The sequence below is a fragment of the Panthera onca genome, chromosome E2, assembly GCF_046562875.1.
Source record: "Panthera onca isolate mPanOnc1 chromosome E2, mPanOnc1 haplotype 2, whole genome shotgun sequence".
Taxonomy (NCBI): domain Eukaryota; kingdom Metazoa; phylum Chordata; class Mammalia; order Carnivora; family Felidae; genus Panthera; species Panthera onca.
This window is the reverse complement of record NC_138353.1, coordinates 33,571,779-33,585,997: the sequence shown is the minus strand read 5'-3', so window position 1 is coordinate 33,585,997 and position 14,219 is coordinate 33,571,779. Positions and strand designations below refer to the sequence as shown.

Here is a 14,219-nt window from a genome sequence, read left to right as displayed (position 1 = left end):
GAAGCGCTGTGGTGGTGAAGTAGAGTAGTGTGACAGTGAAGGAAACACACGAAGGGTATTTTTCCCTTCCAAATGGATAATTAAATATGCAAACTGCTCAACACTTCTAGACCATTTTAAATCAGTATTCTCAGAGTGGCCCCTTCAGGATTTTGCAGATGGTCTGATTCTCAGTTTCTTACAGTATTCATGCTTATTGTATTAAAATGTCTACACATCTGTTTTCTGGTATTAATTATTAGTTCATTAGTGTCTTTTCTTCTAAAGCATCAGCCACCAGTAGAATGTGCCTTCCCACTTTCCCAGGGCTTTGTGGACTCCCAAGCTGGGGAACCACGGTTTAAAAACTACTGGGTCATCTCAGAGGTGGCTGTGAACCCATGATACTTACAGGATATATTTCCATAAACGAGCACCTCCAGTACCTCAAAGCTGACCGAAAACAAAGAAAAGAGTGAAAGAGCCTCACAGCCATCCATCCTGTCTACCAAACTCTTTTCCAGTTTCTAGTCTTTGAGACCGGTATGCTAGGGCAAGGGTCAGCAAGCTTCTTCTGTAATGGGCCAGACAGCAAATTATTTTAGGCTTTGTGGGCCATTCTCTGTTGCACCTGCACAGCTGGGCTTGAAACTGGATGATAGGTAAACAAATGAGCATGGCTGTGCTCCGATAAAATTTTAATCATGACCACTCAGATATGAATTTCATATAATTTTCACTTGTCATAAAATATTCTTCTTTGGATTTTTTTCCCCACAATTTAAAGATGTAAAAACCCTTTTTAGCTTCTCAGGCCTACACGTTATAGTTTGCCAACCCCTATTTTGCCTAGGTAAATCTGAGCTAGACTTGGTAAGTAAATCCAGGTTCAACGCTTACTGGCTATATGCCCCTGGCACAGCTCCCTCACTAGCAGTGAAAACACTACCGTGTAAAGATTAACACAACAGGCCTGTTGTCATTCCCCTTCCCTCTGTAAGGTGTTTATTTAGACAGCAGATTTGGGGGAAGAAATCCGTTTTGTAAATGATGAAATCTATCCAGAAAGTGTTCTTCTGACCTAACGCACAGAATGCTAGAGGGAACTCCCTGCCCTTTTCAAGGACAGGGCAACATATCAAACCCATGTGCATTTTCCCTTTTCCTTATCACCCACAATCCAAACAGAACAGTTATCCAAGGAATATGAAGGGGGTAACAAAGAGATGAAAAGATAAAGCAAGGGCCTCTGTCTTTCCTTCAGTCTTAAAGGAATCTCTCTCAGTTCGGTGACTGCACAGGGAAATGACACCAACGATTTTCCCTGCAGAATGTCAATACACTCAAGCAGGACTTCTAAGTACTCACTGTGAAATTCTAATCTTACCACACACCCAAATATTATCTCTTTCAACTACAAAGATCTTGGAATCTAAAAAATGCACTTTTAGCCTGCTATAGTTTGCAGATGCTTTTGGCGGGGGGGAGGATTTTTTGTATACTTCAGAGGAAATAATTGGTGCTACTTCCACCTCTTTTCTTCTCTTCAAAATATACAATTAACAATGTTACTCCTTTTTGAAAATTATTTTTAAAAGTTTTAACGTGACAGTAAAATAAGTAAAAACATACATATACATATTTAAAACAGAATGGGTAGACAGGAGAAGACTGGACTCTGAAGCACCTCGTTTGACTCTACAACGTTCACTTACTGGCTTAAAGTAGGTCGATTTACCCCTGGGATAAAATCCAAATCTTTCCTCTCAATTTCCTCATCTATAAAAAGAGGATGATAATCCCTAACTACTTCAAGGGGTTGATGATACACAGAAAGGATTTTATAAACTCTACTGATTTACATCATTGTAAAATGTTATTTTAGCTTTTATTCCAAAGTTGCCAATTTGGCAACATTTTGTCATTTAATTATAAACATCTCTGCTTCAAAAAAATCTTCTAGTAAATATTTGATACTAAATTATAACTTACTTAAGCACAACTTCATTATCATTCAGTAAGAACTTCTGATAGACAGTTATAATTTTTAAATGTATATTACCCACTATCAAATGTGGTTTTTATTAGAACTTCAAGTTTCCACAATGAAGGTGTGATTCAAAAGAAATCTAGCATTTAATTTCAAGAAGAAATCTTGCCCTCAAACCATCTTATTAATTGGGCTTAATAGGATTAAAACGAAAGAGAAGTGTGTTCAATATTCAGCACCAAAGATTAATGAGTAAAGCCTCACCCGAGGTATCAAAAGTTTAAGACTGGTGCTGCTCTCCTCTCTTCTTTTGAAAATGTAAACCTTGGTTATCATTCCATTTTTTGCTGTATCTGTCAGCTGTCAATTACAACAACAACCAAAGAGAAAAACTGCATCTTAACAGATACTATTGTTTCAGATGCCTTTAGGAAAAGGATGAAAAAAATCTGTTGTTGGATAATTCTTTCTAGTCCCATGAGACTAAGTAAAAGAGACTTGGATCTGATCATTACTCAGAAGGTAGACTTCTGGAGAAAACAAAGAGCTAAAACAAATTACCCTAGACAGAGTGAAATGAAAGAGCTGGGTGATTCGGGACTAGCACTGGCCTGGGTGACTCAGTGTTTGCAGTAAAGAAGGCACAGTATCAGCTTTCCTGATACATAAAATGCCCCTTGTATTGTTTCATATCCAGAGAGCAAAGAGGAGCAATCTGGCATCATATAAAAACATCAAGTATCCCCCAGGGAAGTTTCTGATAAACTCTCAGCAGTCCAGTGGGCTGTCCAGTGCAATAGCAGAGTAGAAGCTGGGCCTGGAATGGAAGAACTGCGCATTGGCTCTGCCCCACATCAGCCTCTGGCCCTGGGGCTGACCCTTCCCCCTCTCTGGATTGCAGTCTCATCACCACTGAGGTGATGGGGTTGGCTCAGGTAATTCCTAAGAGACTGCTCCTACAAATGTAGAGATTTTAAGTGAGTCTTTTTTTTTTTTTTTTTTTTAATGTTTATTTTTGAGAGAGAGAGAAAGCACACAAGCAGGGGAGAGGCAGTGAGAGAGAGGGAGATAAAAGATCCCAAGCAGGCTCCACCCTGTCACCACAGAGCCTGATGCAGGGCTCAAACTCAGGAACCGTGAGATCATGACCTTAGTTGAAGTCAGATGCTTAACCGACTGAGCCACCCAGGCGCCCCTTTAGTCAGTCTCTAAACTCACTTAATGTGTCCTTAGAAGGAGCAGCCTCATTTGAGTGGTGATGGAAATTAATGACACCGGCCACATCTTAAACTGGCATGAGCAGGGAAGATCACCAAATCAGCCTCTAAAAGGTCTTTGGCTCTGGCTTTTTTTCTCTAAACCAATGTTTCTCAACTGAGGGCAACTTTGCCTCCCCAGAGGTCACTGGCAATATCTAGAGACATTTCTGGTTGTCACAATTCAGGGAGACAGGCCACATACCACGGACATCTAGAGGGTACAGGTCGAGGGTGGAGCTAAACATACCACAATGCCTAGCACAGCCTCCACAACAAAGAATTACGTGGCTCAAATATAATGCCGAGGCTGAGAAACCCTGCTGTAAACCAAGGAAAGCTTATTGTCCTGAAGGCCATGACACCGACATCAAAGTCACTAGGAACCCCTGGAAATACATGTATTCTGTTTTTCTTAATATAAGAAAAGCACTACAGCTTTTATCAGATTCTAATAAAAGTCTGAGCCCTCCACCACCACCAAATAATCTGAAAACATAGAGGAGGGCACCTGTTGGGATGAGCACTGGGTGTTGTATGGAAACCAATTTGACAATAAATTATATATAAAAAAATAAATAAATAAAATCAAGTTGAATAAATGCTATGTCACTTTAAAAAAACAAAACACACACAAAACAAACAAACGAACAACAAAAAACACCACTGTATAGACAGAATTATCGCATTTGAGATTTTTTATGGCAGCATATTCATACCCTGGTATACCACACAGCAATGGGAAAGACTGAACTATAGCTATGTGGAATATGGATAAATTTTGCCGACACAGTGGTTAACTAAAGCAGCCAGATTTATTTTAAAGAAAAAACACATACTGCAAGATTGCATTTAAATGGATTTTAAGAACAGAAAAAACTAAATCTATGGTGGTAGAAATCAGAACACTGGTTCTTCTAGGGTGGGGGCACGGGAGTAACCGACTAGAAAGGAGAACAAAACTTTCCGGGTGCTATCGACTAGAAAGTGCCCCTCCAAAATTCCCATGTTGAAGCCTTAAGACCCAATGTGATGGGGGCGCCTGGGTGGCTCGGTCGGTTAAGCGTCTGACTTCGGCTCAGGTCATGATCTCACGGTCCGTGGGTTCGAGCCCCGCATCGGGCTCTGTGCTGACAGCTCAGAGCCTGGAGCCGGTTTCAGATTCTGTGTCTCCCTCTCTCTGTGACCCTCCCCCGTTCACGCTCTGTCTCTCTCTGTCTCAAAAATAAACGTTAAAAAAAAAAAAAAAAAAAAAAAAAAAAAAGACCCAATGTGATGGTATTTGGAGAAGGGACCTTTGGAAGGGAATTAGGTTCAGATGAGGTCATGAAGATGGGGCCCTTATGAAGGGATTGGTGTCTTACTAAAGGACACCAGGGAGCTTGCTTCCTACCCACCCCCCCACCCCCACCACATTCAACCAGGAAAGAACATGTGAGCACACAGTGAGATAGCAGCCATCTAACAACCAGGAAGCAGGTCTTCGCCAGGACCCAACCACGCTGGCACTCTGATCTCAGACTCCCAGCCTCCAGAACTGTGACAAAATAAACTTCTGCTATTTAAGCCACCCAGTTTATGGTATTTTATTATGGCAGCTCACGTTGTAAATGTTCCATATCTCAATATGGTTAGTGGTCACATGATTGGATAAATATGTAAAAATTCACTGAGCTACACACTTAAGATAATTCACAGATAATTCACAGTAAAGAAACATTACATAGCGAGAAACGTACCTTAGCATTACCTCCAGAAAGCAAAGGGAAGAGTTGGGATTTTCCATCTTATACCTCTGTCAGTCTGAATTCTTTTCCATGGCTGTATGTGACCTTGTCTAACTTCAAACAACTTGTTAATTTTTTTTTTAATTTTTAATGTTTATTTCTTTTTGAGAGAGAGAGAGAGACAGAGTGTAAGTGGAGGAGGGGCAGAGAGAGAGAGAGGGAGACAAGAATCCAAAGCTGGCTCCAGGCTCTGAGCTGTGGGCACAGAGCTCGAACCCACGAGCCTTGAGATCAAGTAAGACACTTAACCGCTTAACTCACTGAGCCACCCAGGTGCCCCAACAACTTGTTCATTTCTACACTGCTCTACATCCCCTACTTCGGAGTGTCTGTCTCACCAGTGGCCCTGAATCCTCGATGGCAATGACTATCAAATCCACACTCCCACTCTGCGCCCTGCACTCACACTGCAACCCAGAGTTTCCAGGCACTGCCTACGCATTTCCACTCAAGCACCTCACTGTCACATCTGGCACATCTCAAAATGCAGTAACCGCCCCCCCCCCCCAGCTCCCCCCGCCCAAGACCTGCCCTCCTCATCTCCTTCACTCTGTCCCCTGGCTTCTCTCTCGCTCTCACTCCCTCTCTCTCTGGTTTTAACTCGCCCTTCTCCTTTACATCTGCGCATGACTTCAGATGGTTTATATACAGGTACTCTCTGCCTTCCAGACTCAGAAACCAAAGAGATGCAGATATATTTTTTGAGAGAAAGCAGACAGGTATTTCTCACTATCCAAACCACTGTTCCTCCCTAACAAAAACTCAGGAAACCAAATACTTTAGATTCAGATGACAAGATAGCCTTCACTCTCCAAATGTGCTATCCCAACTCTCATTACTTAACAGATTTAGATAGCAAAAGGTACTTGCCTTCCTCCCCCAGCTTTATTCAGATAGAATTGATACAGAACAACGGGTAAGTTTAAGATCTACAACGTAACATGCGTATCTCTGCCCATATTGGGAGATGACGACCACAATGAAGTTAGTCTAACTGCTGCTTCTATCTTCTTCACCATTACAAGAGGCAGGACTTCCATCCTTTTAAATCCAAGCTCTTGAGAGACACCAGGATGTCTTCGAGCCCCTCCCACTCCACTCCCACGTCACTCTGCTTGCTGTGGCTGCCTCAATCTTTCCACCATCACTTTCCCTATGTTGCTCCTGCTCAAAGCCTCAATGCCTTCCACTCACAGGGATGCAGATGAGGCACTGCTTTTGATTAAACCCTATGTACCAGTTACCCGATTTACTCTGCTCCTAACCATCCTTACGTACGCCCTGCTCATGCCATTTTCCCCACCTTCCACTGTACCCCTGAGCTCCAGCCAGCCCCTCCACTCTCCGGTGAGGCGCCTTTGGGCAAGTTAATTACTCTTGCTAGGCCCCATCTGTGAAATGGAAAAAGAGCTATATCTTCTTCACAGGCCACATAATAACCACGCAATAATCCTCAGCTATTATTTTTACCACAAATTCAAGTCCTACCTACCAAATGGTTTTCCTAAACATCCATCCCACAAACATCTCCTCTCACCTAAATTCTGTTCATTTATCTGCCTTACAGATTTCCATGTAGCCAATCCTCAGTTTTGGTGCTCCACAGGGTGTCTGCAGCTGCCTTGTGTCACTGTGGAGCTCTCACAGACCTATTTTTGTCCATATGTGGTTTTTGTTAGTTGTTCTGTTGTTTTTATGTAGAGACAGGCATCAGGACCTCTTAGCTTGCCATTGTGCTAATATCACTCTCCTTCATTTGTTTTATATTATTGTCTATTTATATCAAGACTCTCCATGTCTTCCAAAAAGCCTAAAGTTTAAAGCATTCTGTAGCTTTACTTTTCTTAACTCCGACAATGTCCTTGAACAGCAGCTAGATTCCCCAACACAGTCACTGACTGCCAGAATAAACTTCCACAAACTTTGCCAAGAATATCTAACTGAGATTAGGGAAACAGAAGGGACCCCATGAAAGACTGCTTTTTTGCTGCCTTCATTCTTGCTAAGGCCTGAGCCCCCCCCGCCTTACACACGTCTTATAGTACAGACAGTGCACGTCCTCCTTGTGAATGATTTCTTGATTTAATGATTCTTGAGTTAATGATTTCTTTGGAGTCTTCCAGCACAAGAGACACCATCTAAGGAGTGACCAGCGAGGCTGTTATGTATGTTTTCCAGACCACTGACTTACCAAGACCCTTGGCCCCAGGGCATAAGCGGCTTATAGAGGACACCTAAATACTTGTCCATTTTAACCAGTTCCCAGATGCCTAAAGAAGCACTTACAACGAACAGATCACAATCCTCAGTAAGAACCCCAGCCCCCCAGCATAGATGACACTCCCTCGTCTTTCCTTTCTGAGTCTCCCAGATGCTCCGTTTGTATCTGCACTCTGCGTCTTCAGGAAACTCTGCTCTCACTTCCTCTCGGCTCATGTTTGATTTCTATCTGATGGAAAGACAAGAATCCTCTTGGCTGGTCCTGTGGGACCTCCTCTGGGTCCCTGGACCCAGCCAGCCTGACTCCTATTGTTTAAATTCCTATGCTGACCCTGTTGGGTCCACCAAAGTCACAGCCCCATCTTCCTTCATTTAACAAATATTTATTAAGCATCTCCCATGCACTAGGTACTATCTGTTCAAGGCACTGGGGACAGAGCTGTGGAAAAACTAGACAAGGTTCTGGGACTCAAAACACTTGTGTCTGTTAGGAGACAGACAATTAAAATAAACAAATAGACAAATGATGCCAGGTATTGATAAGTGCTCACAAGGAGATAAAACAGGGAAATGTGGCAGAATGAACAGTGGGACTGCTTTAGCTGGGGTGTTCTGCAAAGCTTCTTTAAAAAGGAAACCTTCGTGGGGGCCTAGGTCAATCAGTCGGTTAAGCGTCCGACTCTTGGTTTTGGCTCAGGTCATGATCTCATGGTTCGTGAGTTCGAGCCTCGTATTGGGCTCTGCGCAGACAGCTGCTGAGCCTGCTTGGGAATCTCTCTCATCCTCTCTGCCCCTCCCTCCCTCACCTGCACTCTCCTCTCTCTCTCTCTCTCTCAAAGTAAATAAATAAACATTTACAAAAAAAGGACTTGAACAAAGACCTAAATGAAATAAAGGAGTGAGCTATACTGATATCTGAAAGAATGTTCTTGCAAAGGAAACGGCGATTGCAAAAGCTCCAAGGCAAAAGCAAATTTAGCGTATGTGAAGAAGAACAGGAGGCCACATGACTGAAGCGCAACATGACAGGGAAAAGTGGTGGGAGAGGGGTTACGGCAGGGGCTACGTGGTGTAGGTTTCACAGCACATGGTAATAAGAACGTCTGATTTTCGTCTGTGTGTGATGGGAACTACCAAAGGGTTAAGCCTTTTCAAAGGCTCATTCCCACTTCTGCACGGAGAACAGACTGCAGGGAGGAAGGGCACAAAGTAAAAACAGGGAGACCAGTCAGGAGGCTGCTCTTACTACCCAGATGTGCTACAGGAGAGTGGTATGGACCAGGATGGTAGTGGCGGAAGAGACTGACTCACGTATACATTTTAAGAATAGATTTCGCGTAAATATGAATCACTTATGTAGAGCGTGAGAGAAAAGAAGTCGAACACGATGCCGAGGTTTTAGGCCTAAGTAAGTAACTCGGGAGCATGAATGTGCCACTTACTGAAATGAGAAAGACCAGGAAGGGAACAGATTTAGACATCAGAGAGCTGTTGTGAGGATGACGTTAGATTATGCAGGCAAAGCCCGTGGCGGGGACTTGCACACAGCCAGAGCTCAGGAAATGATGGCTGTCTTTGGCGGCTTCTCCTAGAGTTCAGGTGTCTCCTCTCCTAAGATAATTCCTCAGCAGTAGGGGAAACTGGGTGAGGAGTACAGAGAACTCTGTACTGATCTTACATATTTTCTGTAAATCTAAAATTATTCTAAAATTAAAAGATTAAAAACAATTCCTTGGGGTGCCTGCGTGACTCAGTCAGTTAAGCATCCGACTTCAGCTCAGGTCATGATCTTGTGGTCCATGTGTTCGAGCCCTGCACTGGGCTCTGTGCTGACAGCTCAGGGCCTAGAGCCTGCTTCGGATTCTGTGTCTCCCTCTCTCTCTCTCTGCCCCTCCCCTGCTCATGCGTGTGCACAAGCGCTCTTGCTCTCTCTCTCAAAAAATAAACAAACATAGCAACAAACAAATCCTCAATCCCACACGTTCCTCCAGCTCTCACTCTCTCTTCAAAAAAAGATGGCCATCCTCTGTCATGCCTCATCCACACATCACCCGCTGCAACCTAACTTCTGCTTGCCTCACTATTTTCCCCATTTCTCTGCAGCCACCACTGACCTAACTGCTAAGTCCAATGGACTTTCAACCCTTCCTCTCAGCCTCTGACACCCTGACCATTCCTTTCTTCCTGAAACACTCTCCTCCCTTGACTTGAAGATGCCACCTTTCCCTGGTTCGCCTCCTGCTCTCCCAGCTTTTCCCTCCCTCAGCCTCCTCTGCTGTGGCTTCTACATCTATCCATCCCTTAAATGCCAAGCTTCTATCCTTGGACCTCCTCTTCCCACACTGTGTATTTCTCTGGATAAGATCCACCTTTGGCCATGGCTTCAACTAGAACCCCTACCAGTGATTATTAATATTTCGAATGGCCACAGACATCTGTGAGTCTAATGTTCATGTACACATGTGCACATAACAGAACCACGCACACACTCTTGAAGATACAATGGCAGGAGGCTCATAGGACCCCTCCTCCAAAAGGTCACCCAAAGACCCCTGAGGACTATCTGGGCCCAGATAAGAACCCTAATTTATCAAAACAAGGGTTTGGTAGAAATTATTCTACGTCCAGGCCAGCTCTCTCCCCTGAACTAGTACCTCCAACTGTCCACCCGACATCTGCACCTGGATGACCCATGGGTGCCTCAAACTACACATGTCCCAAACCAAACTCATCACTTCTCTCTCCTCTTAGCTACCAACACCACCAATTTCTCCTCCTGGGCTCCCAGTCTCTCGGTAAAACTATTAGCATCCAGCAAGTCAGCCAGAAACCACCTGGGAATCACATGAGGGTCGCCTTCCTCTGCTCCTGAACATCCAGCCAATATCCAGGTCTACCTCTCAAACCTTTTGCGAAAGGCAATCCTCATCTCTCTCGCCCCCGGTCTGACCCTCAAGCTTTTCTCCTGACTACCTCGTTCCTCTAACTCACCCTCCCCTTAGCAAGAAGTCTTTCTGAAGTGCTCCCCTGCCTTAATCTCACCAGGGACACCTTCCGTCCTCTCCAGGAGGAAATGCATGCATTCTGACACTGTCACTTTTACCATCCACATCTCTCACTCCCCTTCCCCCAAAGATACCCTAATAAGTCTCTACTCTTGGGGGCGATTCTCGCGGTTTCCTCCCTTCGTACTCCTGCATATGCAGCTGCATATTCTGCTATAACACATCCCAAGCCTACACTGTCACATGGGGAACTCCTATGTATCCTGCAAAGTCAGCTAGGGCAGTCCTCCCCATCCCACACCCCTCCCACAATATTCTGAACCTTCTGTTACTGTTCTTCTCTGGTGAAATAGTTGTAATTATTTCTTCCCATGTTTGTCTCCTCTACATGGCAAATTCCTGTAAGGCAGACTGCTCAACTCTGAACCCTCAGCAACCAAGTTTAGCATTAAATAGGTACCAAATACATGTTTGATGAATTAAAGTGGCTTGTTCCCTGAATACCCCCTTGGACCCTCACCTCTGGGTCTCTGCTGACCTCTCCCCCTCTTTGGAACATCTGTATTTCTACCTTATTTTCTACTTCAGTCCATCAAGAAACAGATTCAGACACTCAAGCTCACCACTTCTGCAACTGTTCCCACCTCAGGGTCTTGGCAACTTGGTATTCCCCTTCCAGGAATGCTCTCACCCCAGATATTCCCATCACTTGCTCTCTCATTTCACTCTGTTCAGAAATCCTTGTCCTCCTTTTAAAAATAGTCTGATACTACTCTCTATATTTGTTTGTTTATTGCTGGCGGTATCCTCTACAGGAACATCACTCCAACGAGGGCAGGACTGTTTAATTCATCACTGTATTTCCAAGTCTCTAAAGGCGTCAGGAACATTCGTTTATTTGGCATTTATTGAGCACCTACTGCGTGCCAGATCTAGGTGCTGAAGATTATCAGGGAACAAAACAGATAAAAACACTCTGCCCTTCACATTCTGGAAGGGAAAGACAATACACAAGGTAAATAACTAAAATATAATTGCTAAGAAGAACAAGTGAAGCAGAAATGAAGACAGAAACTGGGGAAAGCCTCACTACATGATCCCTGAATAAAAACCTGAAAAAAGTGAGGGAGCAAACCACATGGATATTGAACCCCTAGCAGAAAGGTCCTGAGGTCAAAGCATGTCTGACATCTGGAAAGGGAGAACAGCAGAAAGTGAGAGTGGGAAAGTAACAGTGGGTCAGATTATGTAAAGCCTTATGGCTCACTAGGAGGCATTTGTCTTTAAATAAGACGGAAACTCACTGGAGGGTTTTTGTGTAAAGGAGTGATATGATCTGACCTGCGTTTCAAAAGGATCCTTCTAGCTGCTGTGCTGAAAAATAGGGCATGAATGCAAGGGCAGAAGCAGGGAGACCAGCTGGGAGACTATTTCAATAATCCAGGTGAGAGGTGGTGGTGACTTGGCCCAGGGTGGTAAGCACTGGATGTGGAATGAGAAAGAAAAAGAGCAGTCAAGGGTGACTCAAAGGTTATTGTCTAGATCTTTTATATTACCGAGATAGAAAACAAAAACAAAAACAAAAACAAAAAGAAGAGCAGTTTGGGAGGGGAGATGATGGGAAGCTTGCTAGGCCTCTCTTGACAGGTTCAGTCTGAGTTCCCTAACATCCATCTCGGTAGGGATAGAAAATAGGTAGCTGGGTAGATGTCGAGGGAGAAGCCCCCATTGGAGATACAAACAGAGGATCTGTTAGCCTAAAACATAAGTATTTAAAACTATGAGCCTTGAACAGAAATTCATCATGAATGGAAACTCAAATGTCCCAAATACAAATGCACGAAGAACAGCTGAAAGAAAGAAAAGCTATGATGCCCAAGGACACCCTCTGAGGTTCCGCAGACAGAATACAAAAGGTGATCCTTGCTCATGCTGAAAAGCAATTTGGCCAAAACAAACAACAACAAAAAACCCAAATCTCCTTCTCACTTGACAAGGGCAAACCATCGGATCTGTGAAAGGGTGGTCCAAACTCTGACCGAAGATCCCTGGGGTCCGTCCCGCAATTTTTTAAAGAAACCCAGTAAACTCAGGCATTGCAGTGAGGGCCAAGAAAGTGCAGGCCATCTCCAGGTTCTAATCTCTTGCGTGTCCCTACGTGCGGAGCAGCATTCCCCTGGATGCGGGTACAGCAGACAGGCCAAGGGTGGGGAAAGGCTAACAGGGTCGACACCCCGCCCTTGGAGGGAGGACAGGGTACATCCCCAGGGGCGAGCACGCAGGCGGAGTGCTGTGGCGGAGAGGGGCGCCGCCCCAACCCAGAGTGGGTTCGCTGTGCACAGGGTGGGGGTGGGGGTGCGGGTGTGGGCGTGACGCGCCGCGGCAGAGCGCCGCAGTAAGGGAGGAGGGGAGTCAGGAGGCCAAAGCTCCGTGTTCAAAAAGAGAGCGGATAGAAGGCACTCCCAGGGCGCTGCCAGACACTATAATGGGGACGGTTCGACAGGGAGATGAGTCGCCGGCGTCAAGCGTGCTCGGCTGCCAGACGGCGAACGGGAAGTGAGAGCAACGTGGCTCCGAGCGTGCGGACCGGACTCCGCCCAGCTTCGGGGCCCCGGGTTGGTTCAAGGACAAGCCCCGAGTGGGAAGGACATAGACACCGACACCCTTACCTGACACTGCAGCAGTCTCAGCAGCTCAGGTCCCGGCTGGAAAACGCGGCCGCCGCTTCTCGCGCCGCTCGCCCGCGCTACCTGATTGGCCGAAGTCGGCCCTCCCAGAAGCCCTCGCGCGGCGCGCCGCCAAATAAACTTTATGGAGACCCGCGGAGGAGAACAAGGACACGGGCGGGGCTGTGGCCGGGGCCTCCGGCTGAGCTGCCACGCCCCCCTAGCCCGTGGCCTTGGCCCTCAGTCTTCCCTCCTGGTTAGAGTTGGCTGAGAGCGAATGCACAATCTCTAGCGCGGGTTTCTAACCGTTTATTGAGCACCATCCTAGTGCCAGGTACTGGGGGCACAGTGGCGCTGGGAGCACAGTGGTGACCACGACAGACAAGATCCTTGCTCTAATGGAGTTGTCGAGCTGGTGGGAGAAACAAAAGTACAATAAATACCTGCCAGTTTGTAAGGAGGGCTATGACCAAAAAAAAGCAGGGTAATGAGAATGAGAATGCCTGTTCCGTCCCAAGGCCTCTCTGAAGAGGTGCTGTCCGAGCTGAAACACAATGACGAGGAAGGGCTAGTCTTGCAAAGTCTTGGCTGCAGAGCACTCCAAGCAGACGAACAAGAGTGAAAGCTCCATGGGTGAACAAGCTTGATGTGTGAAGAATAGGAATGTAAAATGGTACAGCCCCTTTGGAAAAAGAGTATGGAAGTTCCTAAAAAATTAAAAATAGAATTTCCATAGAATCCATCAGGTCCACCTTTGGGTACATTCCCAAAAGAACTGAAGGTCTCAAAGAGGTATATGTACACCCGTATTCATAGCAGCCAGCATTATTTACAACAAACAAAAACATGGAAGCAACTCAAGTGTCCAGCGACAGATGAATAATCAAATGAGGTATATACATACAATGAAATATTATTCAGCCTTAAAAAGGATGAAAATTCTGACATATTCTACAACATAGATAAAATTTGAGGACACACTAATTGATACAAGCCAATTGCAAAAAGAGTAATGCTATGATTCTATTTATACTTATAGTACTTAGAGTAGCCAAAATTATAGAGAGAAGGAAGGATAGGGTGGTTGCCAGGCACTGGATGGAAGGGGAGGAAAATAGTGGGTTCTTGTTTCATGAGTACAGTTTCAGTTTTACAAAGTGAAGAGTTATGGAGATGGATGGTAGTGACGGTTGCACATTATGAAAATATTTAATATCCCTCAACTGTACACTTGAAAATGGTTAAGACAGTATATTTTTTATGTTACGCGTCTTTAACACGAGAATAAAAATTTTTGAAAGGCTGTGGAGCACCTG

General features: G+C 45.0%; 1 protein-coding gene across 1 annotated transcript in view; it reads right to left on the bottom strand.

The window, feature by feature from the left end:
• The window catches only part of NUP93 (nucleoporin 93), a 104,112-nt gene extending 91,098 nt beyond the window's left edge, over positions 1-13,014 (bottom strand). Inside the window, exon 1 of the mRNA XM_060650746.2 lies at positions 12,907-13,014. The gene's annotated coding sequence lies outside the window, so the exon portion shown is untranslated. The remainder of the gene's footprint in view (positions 1-12,906) is intronic.
• Between the last annotated feature and the right edge of the window lie 1,205 nt (positions 13,015-14,219).